Source organism: Rhinopithecus bieti, unplaced genomic scaffold, assembly GCF_001698545.2.
Source record: "Rhinopithecus bieti isolate Rb0 unplaced genomic scaffold, ASM169854v2 scaffold_29254, whole genome shotgun sequence".
Lineage (NCBI taxonomy): Eukaryota > Metazoa > Chordata > Mammalia > Primates > Cercopithecidae > Rhinopithecus > Rhinopithecus bieti.
In genome coordinates this window covers 898,323-909,162 of record NW_016813033.1, presented here as the reverse complement: position 1 = coordinate 909,162, position 10,840 = coordinate 898,323, and positions in this window count along the sequence as shown.

The window sequence follows — 10,840 nt, the reverse complement described above, 5'->3', positions numbered from 1 at the left end:
GGGAGGAAGAAAGGAAGGAAGGAAGGAAGGAAGGAAGGAAGGAAGGAAGGAAGGAAGGAAGGAAGGAAGGAAGGAAGGAAGGAAGGAAGGAAGACTGGCTACCATATCAAATAAAACTTTGATTCAAGAAGTTTGTTAGGCTTTCCTCTTGTTAACCTGTCTTGTGTTGTAGGAGTGTTGCCATGACCCTTATGATGGGTGAGAAAAGGTATCACACCTTTCTCCCCTATACACAGAATCTGGTTATTATTGTGTAATCTTAGTCAGAACAGATTGACACCTGTCACCTCCCTATGCTAGGTTTAAGTCACCTCCCTATGCTAGGTTTCCTTGTATCTGACCTGGAAATAATTAGTAACAGTAACACATAGCTCATAGGATTATTGTGAGGCTGAAATGTGTGAAAAGTGCTTTTGAACTTTGAAGTACTGTGTAAGTGGTGGCACCTTTGCATGCTTCCATTATAAGACTTACTGTGCTGTATTCAAATGATGCATGGATTTGTCTCCTTCCCCACACCATAAAATGATTGAAGATGGAAAGCCTATTTTATTTATGTTTGCATTCTCAGTACCTACTACAGGGCCTGGTACATACTAGGTGCTCAGTAGATACTTGTGGAATTAATGCATGAGTTACTTTAAAAATAGTTCTTTTGACGTTAAGTATCTGTAAATAAAAAATTAGCCTAAAGTGATTTTTAAAAAATGTGTAAATAGAAGATTGGGTAAAATGGGGATTTCCAAATGTTTTAAAATCTAAAAATAATGAGAGACTTTTGGTTTTTTATTCTTTGAGACAGGTCTCACTCTGTCATCCAGGCTGGAATGCAGTGGTGCCATCTCAGCTCACTACAACCTCTGCCTCCCAGGTTCAAGCAATTCTCCCACCTCAGCCTCCTGAGTAGCTGGGACTACAGGCATGTGCCATCATGCCTGGCTAATTGTTGTATTTTTTGGTAGAGATGGGGTTTCAACATGCTGGCCAGGATGGTCTCAACTCCTGACCTCAAGTGAGCCGCCCACCTAGGCCTCCCAAAGTGCTGGGATTATAGGCATGAGCCACTGCTCCTGGCCTATTTTTGTTTTTTATACAGTCACCCATGAGCTCGTTAGAATTTCCTTGGGAGTAGTGTGTAAACCTCACTTGGCAACACCTATGGAAGTGAAGAGTGAAAAGGAAGTCATAAGTGTCAGTTCAGCCTGAGGCTAGTGGTGATGGAACCCCAGCCACAGGGACTCTGCAGCCTCCTGGGAATTCTGGTGCTGGGTATTGGATGCAAGAGTGTAGGCAAATGAAGGCAAAAGGAAGTGTACTCAATGCTAACCCAATCCTGCATTATTTCCCCACACGATCACACTCTATCTTTATAGCACCCCTGTGAGAGAACAGTGTATCAGCTCCTTTTTTAAAGTAAGGAACCTGGTTTCAGAAGGGTGAAGTAACCCACCCAAGTCCCTCAGGCAGCAGGGAAGGAATAGAACCAAGACTCAAATCTTCATGGCTTCAAAACGCATACTCTTTTCTTACCCTACACTACCCTAGTACATATCTATCACCCCCTATAGAAACAACTCACGATTATCTTCACCAACAGAGGGAAAATTGCATTATGTTTTACTCTGCATTATGAAAGAGATCATCAGAATAAATATCACTTTCTATCAAAAAGTCCTTCTAAGGCCCCAGTCAATTGTCTGTCTACTTTAAGGTGCATTCAACACCACATTTCTAGCATAAAGAATAAATTTGACTTACTTGTGATGGAGTTCTGCCTGTGTTTTCAGGCTAGCACACTTCGGTGATCCTCACTTAGGTAGATTCTTTTAATCTAAAACAACTCAGTTTTGGAGTCATGTGTTTAATTCATGCCCAAGAGCCATATCTTGTCTCAAGGTACAAGTGTAGTTTCAGTTACAGTGAAACTCAGGAAAAAACATTGAAGCAGCTTTAGTGTTTTTAAAATACCATGCTGAGTGACTCATTATCTTTGATCACACTTGCTGAAATTTGCACAGAGAAGTAGGTTGCAGCAGCTTGCCTTAGAAAGACTTCTGAGCTCTAACTTATTTTGTGACCTATTGGCTAAAATTTGACATTTATATGCCTTACTTTGCAGTTTCTTGATACCTCTGTGAAGTCTTGAGAAAGAGTAGCTATGGCTTACCCCTCATAACAGGAAGAAACTTGTGACTTAAAATAAAAAAGCATGTTATCTCTCTCTAGAACTTTGGACTGTGGCTAGGGCAAGAATGTCAGAGGTACAATGCTTTGATTTTGGGTCAATAACTTACATACTGTAAGCGTGTGACATAATAATTGGTGGTCATTAGTCAGGTCATCAATGTTGATTTATGATCTTTTTTGTTTTATGTATATTTTAACCTACCTGAATGTTTGGCATATCTTCTTTGGAGGTATAATTTCTATTAAATAATCTTCAAGTAGCCTAAATATCAAGAACAAACATATTAAACCCCTTTTCTCCAAACTACTGGGCATTATAAATCTTTGATTTCTGCTCCAGAGGTTTGGACCACAAGATAGAAAGATGTGATAGTGACAAAGAATGTGATTTAGCCTGGGTGCAATGGCTCACACATGTAATCCCAACACTTTGGGAGGTGGAGGCAGAAGGATTGCTTGAGTCCAGGAGCTTGAGACCAGCCTGGGCAACATAGTGAGACCCCATCTCTACAAAAAAAATAAAAATAAAAAAATTAGCCAGGTGAACTGGTGTGCACCTGTGGTTCTTGCTACTCAGGAGGTTGAAGTGGAAAGATTGCTTGAGTCTGGGAGTTCGATGCTGCAGTGAGCTGTGATTGCAGCACTGCACTCCAGCCTGGGTAACAAAGTGTGATCCCATCTTAAAAAAAAAAAAAAAAAGTATATGGCTTATGGTTAGTAAATGTAATAGAATTTATGTCTTCAAATTAGTGTTATCTTTTAGAGTTGTCATATTGGAAGAGTGTATATATACTTATTCCCATTATAATCTTATTAGGCAAAACAGTGTTCAACAAAAGTTTTGTGACTAAAATATGTGACCCGTTTTTATCCTCTTGCCCTGACTACAGCTCAATTGTAACTCTTTCTAAAAATCATGTCTACCTTTGAGTGACATAGATGTACTGTCACTGAGGAAGATTTGAAAAAGCATTCCATAAATGGCAGTAACAGTGGCCAAATTGTAGGAATACGTTTATTATCTGCCAGCATGATTATTTTGGTGGGAATAACAACCATTTGGACAGCTAAGTCATTCACGCTACTTTTTTTTTTTTTTTTTTTTTGAGGCTTGAGCCACCGCGCCCGGCCATTCACGTTACTTTATAGTAACACTGCATACCTCCAAAATATATAACCACACAAGGTAATATGTACTAACCAAGCAGGTCAGTTGGAACTGTTAACACAGTGACTGTGAGATCCAGAAAGTAAAGAAGCTTTGAAACAGCCACTGTGACATTTGTAGAAGGGACTCAGTCAGATATGAATGAGAGGATTGCTAAGTAATAGCAAGGGTTTGAACAAAATGAATAAATTTCCATAGTTAACAATAGAGACTCCCTTCGTCGAGTGAAGGAAAAGAGGTTTGTTCGGCTGTTAACAAGAGCAGCCATTAACCAGGAAGGAGAGTCTGGCTTCGTGATACCTTCTGGCCAGGAACTGATACATTGAAACATTGGTTGTGGTCAAGGAGGGCACTCTCTTTTTGTTCCCAGGGATTGATCTAACTCTCTCTTGCCTGCTCTATCTATCTATCTATCTATCTATCTATCTATCCATCTATCCATTCATCATCCATCATCTATTAATCTAGCTATCTTCATCATCATCATCATCATCATCATCATCGTGTATATCATCTGTCTAGCTTATTTTGGCCTACTCTAACAAACTGTCATAGACTGCTTGGCTTATAAATAAGAGAAATTTATTTCTCACAGTTCTGGAGGCTGGAAGTTCAAGATCAAGACACCGGCAGATTCAGTGCTTGGCTAGGGCCTGCTTCCTGGTTCATAGATGGCCATCTTCTTGCTGTGTCCTCACATGGCAGAGGGAGGAAGAAAACTCTCTGGGAGCTCCTATAACGGCACTCATCTCATTCATGAAGATTCCACCCTCAATACCTCATCTAATCCTTATTACCTCCCAAAGACTCCACCTCATAATACCATCATGTTAGGGGATAAGGTTCTAAGGTTTGGATTTTGAAAGGACACAGGCATTCAGTCCGTAACACTACCTAACTAATCTGTCTTTCCATCCATCCAACCATCCGTCCTTCTGTCTTTCCCTCCCTCCCAGATTTCTCTGATGCTGTGAACACATATTCTCCTCAGAGTTCCCCAATTTACATGTCTTCTGTGAAACCTAGCAGAGAGGGGTGCCCTTGGATCCCAATTCCACACACCAGCCTGGGCCAGGTAGCCATTCCTGACACCAGCTACATCCATTTTGTGGGACAGAGACCACTGGGATGTATTCTTGCAGGTGTGGAGAGCACAGTTCCTTGATAAGAGGTGGGGGACTGGGAAAACACAACAAAAACATTCATTACCTCCTTGTACCCAGGGCCTGGGGAGGTAAAGAATTCCAGGGCTTCTGGGAAGCATATGTGTCATAGAGAAAAGCCTAATGTCTTTTAGGTAAGAAAGAAGGGAAAGAGTAGAGTAAGAAAACTATGTGAAATGAGAAAGCGTTTTTTAAAAATAAAAAAGTGGATGTTTCATTGCACCATAGGTGTTTTGGAGTTGTGGGGAAACAAGCAAGAATGGAGCACATTCCTAGGGAACAACAAGGTAAGAATAGGAAGGGTGATGGAAATCATTGGCTGGGGTGAGGTGGGGGCACCTGTGGCTTGAGTAGTATAAAGAGTACAGGCAAGAAGACTTGGCCATGAAGACAGGCATTCTCTCCCCCTGACCCAGATTGACATGGTGCCTGATCTCCTCCCCAGCAACCATGCCAGTCTGTAGGGTGCACATTTCCACAGAGCTGTCTGGGCCCCTTTGGTTTCCATTCAAGGAAGCCCTCAGTGGTCATTTAACCAGATCTCCTCATTCCTTCAGGAAGATTAATAGTGAGCCTCACATGGCAGATCAGCCTAGGTCTCTTCCCAAATGGAACAATATGGTAGTGAGACCAGTACAAACCCTTGCTTTCTGGGGATTACATCCCCAAGGGTGACCCTGGATTCAGAGGCCTGCTGGGGGTGCAGGATAGCATTCCTTTGGCCTAATCTGATCAAACATTTCTCAACAAGGGTTTAGAGTTTGCATGAGTTCACATGTGATTATCCAGATCTGGATTTATTGTTGTTGTTTTATTTTTTTCTTTTTTTATGAGGGTGACTGCTCCTTAGGCAGCTGACACATTCTCAGAAATCCGGCCACAGGCAATGGCAAGATGAGAGTGTTTGCCTAAGCCCAGGAACATGCTGGGGAGGGGGAGAGGGTACTCAGCAGCTGCTAAGCAGCTGTGGAAGGAGAAAGGTGTTTTGAAATTTCTGGTGCCGAAAAACCTGTCTTGTACATTAAAATCTGTAAGCAAATGTCCCTGTTCTACCTCCCCTTCCTGAGCTGCCTAGCTGCCACTCCTCCCTTCTTCTGCAATTGCTCATTGAGCCTTCTTCTTCTAAAGCTTCCCTTGATGTTCATGTTTGCAGGCCCTCACCTGTGTTAAAGTGGTGCCTAGGAGTGGGGGTGGGGTGTCTCGGTATAATTCAGCCAGTCTCCATCCTCAACAAGCAAGCTCTTAATCCTAGGCTGTGGTTTTCAGCCATGATCACCTTGCTGCACTGTTAATAGACAATAGGCAACAAAGGCACACCACAAAGGATGAAAACCGAGAGTCCCGGTCAGCCACACCAGAAAGCGCCAAGGCTACCATTTTTTGCTAGGTAGGAGTTGGAGTGATGTCTCAATGCATCAGTGGACTAGTCAAATCAAATGTAATGGCCTGCTGACCAGAGCTCCCGCTCTGAGTTCACACAGGAGTTAGATGACAGAGTCGTATGATGTACTGTAGCATTTCTCATATCTAATGTAGACTTTCTCATACACATTCTAACATATGAATCACCTGGGGATCTTGTTGAAATGCAGTAGATTTAGAGTGGGAATTGAACTTGTGCACTTTCTAACAGGCTTCTAAGTTTTGCTGATGCTGCTGGTCCTCAGACCACACTTTAAGGGAACCAAGTCTGTGTGGAGAGCTTTTAACAGGCTTGTCAACTATTTTAAGGACTGATTCCTTATAGCACTAATGTACCTCAACATCCCATCCATGGAAACTTCCATGCTACTTAAAATTCTACTCTTGCTTTCATGTTTGGCAAACCTTACTATATATTACCTATATAGTAAATAATGGGCGGAGGGTGTCATGCTTTTTCATGAAGTTTTTTGATAAAGTATCTAAACTAATCCATGCTTTGAAGGATTTAGAGAGAGCATGGCTTTAGAACTTTCACCTACACAAAATATTTTGCTTCAAGAATGTCTATATGAATTGGCTTCTGGGACTTTCTCTGAAAAACCTCTAGTGTCCAGTGTCTAGAGGACTGTACAATTAAGAGGCAGGAATAGATTTAAAAAATAACAACAACAACAAAACAACAGCAGCAAAAACAAACAAACAAACAAACAACAACAAAAAAAAACAGAGATTATGGGCAGGTGCAGTGGCTCACGCCTATAATCTTAGCAACTTTAGGAGGCCGAGGCTGGCAGATCGTTTGAGCCCAGGAGTTCGAGACTAGCCTGAGCAACATAGTGAAATCCCATCTCTAAAAAAAATACAAAAATTAGCTGAGTGTGGTGGCATGTGTCTGTAGTCCCAGCTACTCTTGGGGAGCTGAGGCAGGAGGATCACTTGAGCCTGAGAGGTTGAGACTACATGAACCGTGATCACACCACTGCACTCCAGCCTGGGCGACAAAGTGAAACCCTGTCTCCAACAAACAAACAAAAAGACAACAACAAAATAACCCCAAAGACTAAAACATTTTATTCACTGAAAACTCAAATCCATTCTTTAAGGTGACATTACCCAAAACATGAAAAGACAAGCGTAGAAGATGGATATACAGCAGTCCCCATTATCTGTGGGGGATTCATTCCAAGACCCCTAGTGGATGCCCGAAACCTGCAGGTAGCACCTGCTGAACCCTATCTATGCACTGTTGTTTTTTTTTTTTTTCCTATTCATACATACCTATGATAGAGTTTAATTTTAAAATTAGGTACAGTAAGGACAACAATAACTAATAATTATAATGTAAAAAGTAAGTGAATGTGTTCTCTCCCTCTCAAAATACCCTACTTCACTGTGGAAAGTAAAACCTTAGATAAGTGTGGATTACTGTGGACTTTTCAAAAGTTTTACAATTGTGAAGCATTTTTAATTCTTCATTTCTTAGTGTCTGTTATGCCTTTTGTAGACTAGAAAAAGGTAAGGCTGAACCAGATGAGCTGGGTTTCTCGACACCGAGTCCAGGGCTATAATGATAGGAACAGGAAGGAAGGGAGGCCTTGGGAACTATTGCCTCCATGGGTTAAACATAGGGACCTCCTTCTAGGGAGACTAAAGATGCTGAGATACACCAATGATAATTATGAAGATGTTGGAAAATAGGGTTGAGGCTGCAATAAGAAGATATGTTAATTTTGTTATCTGTGGTTGATATTACAATACCCATTGAAAACACCCTGTAGAAGAGAGAAATGTAATAAGGGGGGAGGCTAAACTCTAAATGGAGAACTTTGACTTGCTGGTTGGGTTAATAATATGACCATTTATTATTGCCTTGGGTATCACCGGAATTTTCCTACATAGCTTTGTTCACATGAAAAGTTAGTTTACTGCATAGTGCTTGCTTAACAATTTGTTCGGCAAGCACTATGCAGAAAACTTCAACTTTTCATGTGAGTATAGACTGTCTCCCTCTCTTCAAGTTCACTTTGAGTAGTAGACTTTCGTAATCTCAATGGTGCCTCATCCATAGTAGTTGCTTATAAAGCATTTGTTGGAAAGCGACTGATTATACTTGCGAGTATTTGTAGTCAACTGAAAATGGTGAGAGGCCACAGCTGGAAAAAAAAATTAGAAGACTAGGGAAGAAAGAGTGTGGTGAGGGAGGTTAATGGCCCCCAGATCACCTAAGAGAACCTAAAGAATAAAAACTGAAAGGACATCTTCAGATTGCATCTGAAGGAAGTCACTGGAATTCACAGCCAAAAGCATTTTGGACGAAGTTCTAAGAATGAAAACCCAGAGAATCACTGAGGGAGCTGGAGTTGAAGTTTAAGGAGCAAAATTGCAAATGGAAATAAAGGAAAGGGAAGTGGGGGAAATAACAACAACCAATAAGAAAAGTTCGTGTGAAGCAAGTACTCTTCACCCAGTAGCTTTAGATAATCTTTCGTTAACATGATCTTCTGTGCTCAGACATGTCTGTTTATGGATAATATTAAGCATGTAGTAGATGGTGCTCTACCAGAATTAAAAACAAATTGAAGGCCGGATATGGTAGCTCATACCTATAATCCCAGCACTTTGAGAGGCCGAGGCAGGTGGATCACTTGAGGTCAGGAGTTTGAGACCAACCTGGCCAACATGGTGAAATGCCATCTCTACTAAAAATACAAAAATGAGCTGGGCACGGTGGTGGGTACCTGTAGTCCCAGGTGTTCAAGAGGCTGAGGCCAGAGAATTGCAGAGGTTGTGGTGAGCCAAGATCGTGCCACTGCACTCCAGCCTCGGCAACTGAGCGAGACTCCATCTCAAAAAAAAAAAAAAAAAAAGCAAGAAACTAACCAACCAACCAAACAAACCAAAAAACAAATTGAAGAAGCCTTTAGGAAAACCGGCATGATCTCTATTATACAACCGCCTGTCACTTGCCAGGTATTTAAGGAGTGAAATAAGCAGTGATGTTTCATCCAGATGCTTAAACATGCTTATCCCAGCCCAGGAGTGTGGCTGAGGGGCTAAAACCCATGCACCACTGCTGACCCATCAACAAGGTTCAGCAAGTATTTACTGAGTCTCTATTATGTGCCAGTGAGAAAACAAAAATCCAGTTCATGGAGACTGCATTATAGTGAGGATGTCAAAGATAAACAAAGCTGGACACTAAAGTGGCAAGGAGAGATTTTAATCAGTGATAGACTATTGCCATAGAGAACTGTTCAGTGTAAACTGAACAACTTCAATTTGTACAGAAGTGACTGTGCATTTTAAAGAGAGAATGAAGGAGTATAGAGGGAGGTGAGCAGAGGTTCAGTAAATTCACGGAAGTAAAAATATCATACTAAGCAGGAAGAGGGGAGTTGGTGCATGTAAACCCATCTGGGTTTGTTAACTGGTGCTTGTGGAAGTCAGGCTCCCCCACCCTCCCACAGAGGCTGGAGACAGGAGCCCCATCTTCAGATGATAGATGAACAAACAGTAAATTATTCTGACGTTTTGAGTTTTCTCAGGAAGGCACTTTAAGGGGAGTTAAGGTCATTCTAGAGATGCGGCCTTGAGCTGTTAGAAACTGTATCCATGTTTTATTTAAGCCTGTATAGGCGGAGGTTGAGGCCTAGTTGAGAAGAGGGCTCAGGGGAGCTGACTAGAGTTTGTTCAAGAAGAGAGTCTTTGCTGGGAGAGAGAGACAATACACAAACTAAATAAACAATATTAGATGGTGATTACAAAGCAGAGGAAGGGAAGAGGGTGTGCTGGGGTGAAGGTGTGCAGACTGCAACCTTAAGTATGGCAACCAAGGCAGGCCCCACTGAGAAGGTGACATTTGAAGAAAGGCCTGAGAGAAGTTAAGGGGTGATCCTTCCAGGCAGAGAGAAGAACAAGGCCCCAAGGAACAGAAAAGAATCCTGGGTTGGTACCTTTAGATCATCGTAATGACATTGACCCTTTCTCTGAGTGAGGCTGGGGATCCAGTGGTGGGGGCGCTGGGCACAGGGGCATCATGTTTTTTTGATACAAATGTAGAAAGCAAAGTTTGGGAGATAACTATTTCATTCATATCAATATCAACTTAGGAGTGAATCCAAAGTATGTGGGGCTCTGGTGTCTGCTTCTTCTCAGGAAGGGACAGTAACTAGCAAATTGATGGAGATTCTAACATTACATGGAAGTAGCTAAACTAATTGAAGACATTTAAAAATGTCTTTACCTCCAACAATTTGCAGTTAAAAAATTATTCAATGACACTTGTTAAAGCACAGTAAGGCAGGTTTTATTTGGGACCATCGCAATAGGTATAGGGACCACTGCTATCAGATTTTGTAGTCGGGGAGAGGGATTGAGCTCAACTCTGAATATAACAGGGAAAATAATTTAAAGCCAAGGAGCAGTGTATCTTGCTCCTGGTTATAAATTATAAGTGAGTGACAGTGGATGGAAATTTACTAAGAGGAAACGTCAGGGTTGGGGTACTCTTGCTGAAGATAGGCCAGGATGATCAGGCCTCACCTGAGGAAAGGTGAAGAGATAAGGAACTCCATTGAGGGTAGGAGTTCTTGGTAAACCAATTTAGCAGGGCGTTTGCTAAAACTGTATTTTACGAGGAAGTGCCCAGATGGGCCTAGAAGATCCAGGAGCCTGACTAAAGTTTGGTCACTCAGATAACCTTTGTCACTGCCAGTCTAAGAGGTCAAAAGTGTAATTTTGTCTTTCCCTGGTTACTATGGAACCTAGGAAATATTTTATATTATTAGCCATTTGCATTTTCTTTCTCTGTGGTCTTCCCAGTACATATCCATTGCCCTTTGTTCCTGTTGCATTATTTTCTTAACTCTTGGTGTGTTGAGGTTAATAAATAATCCTT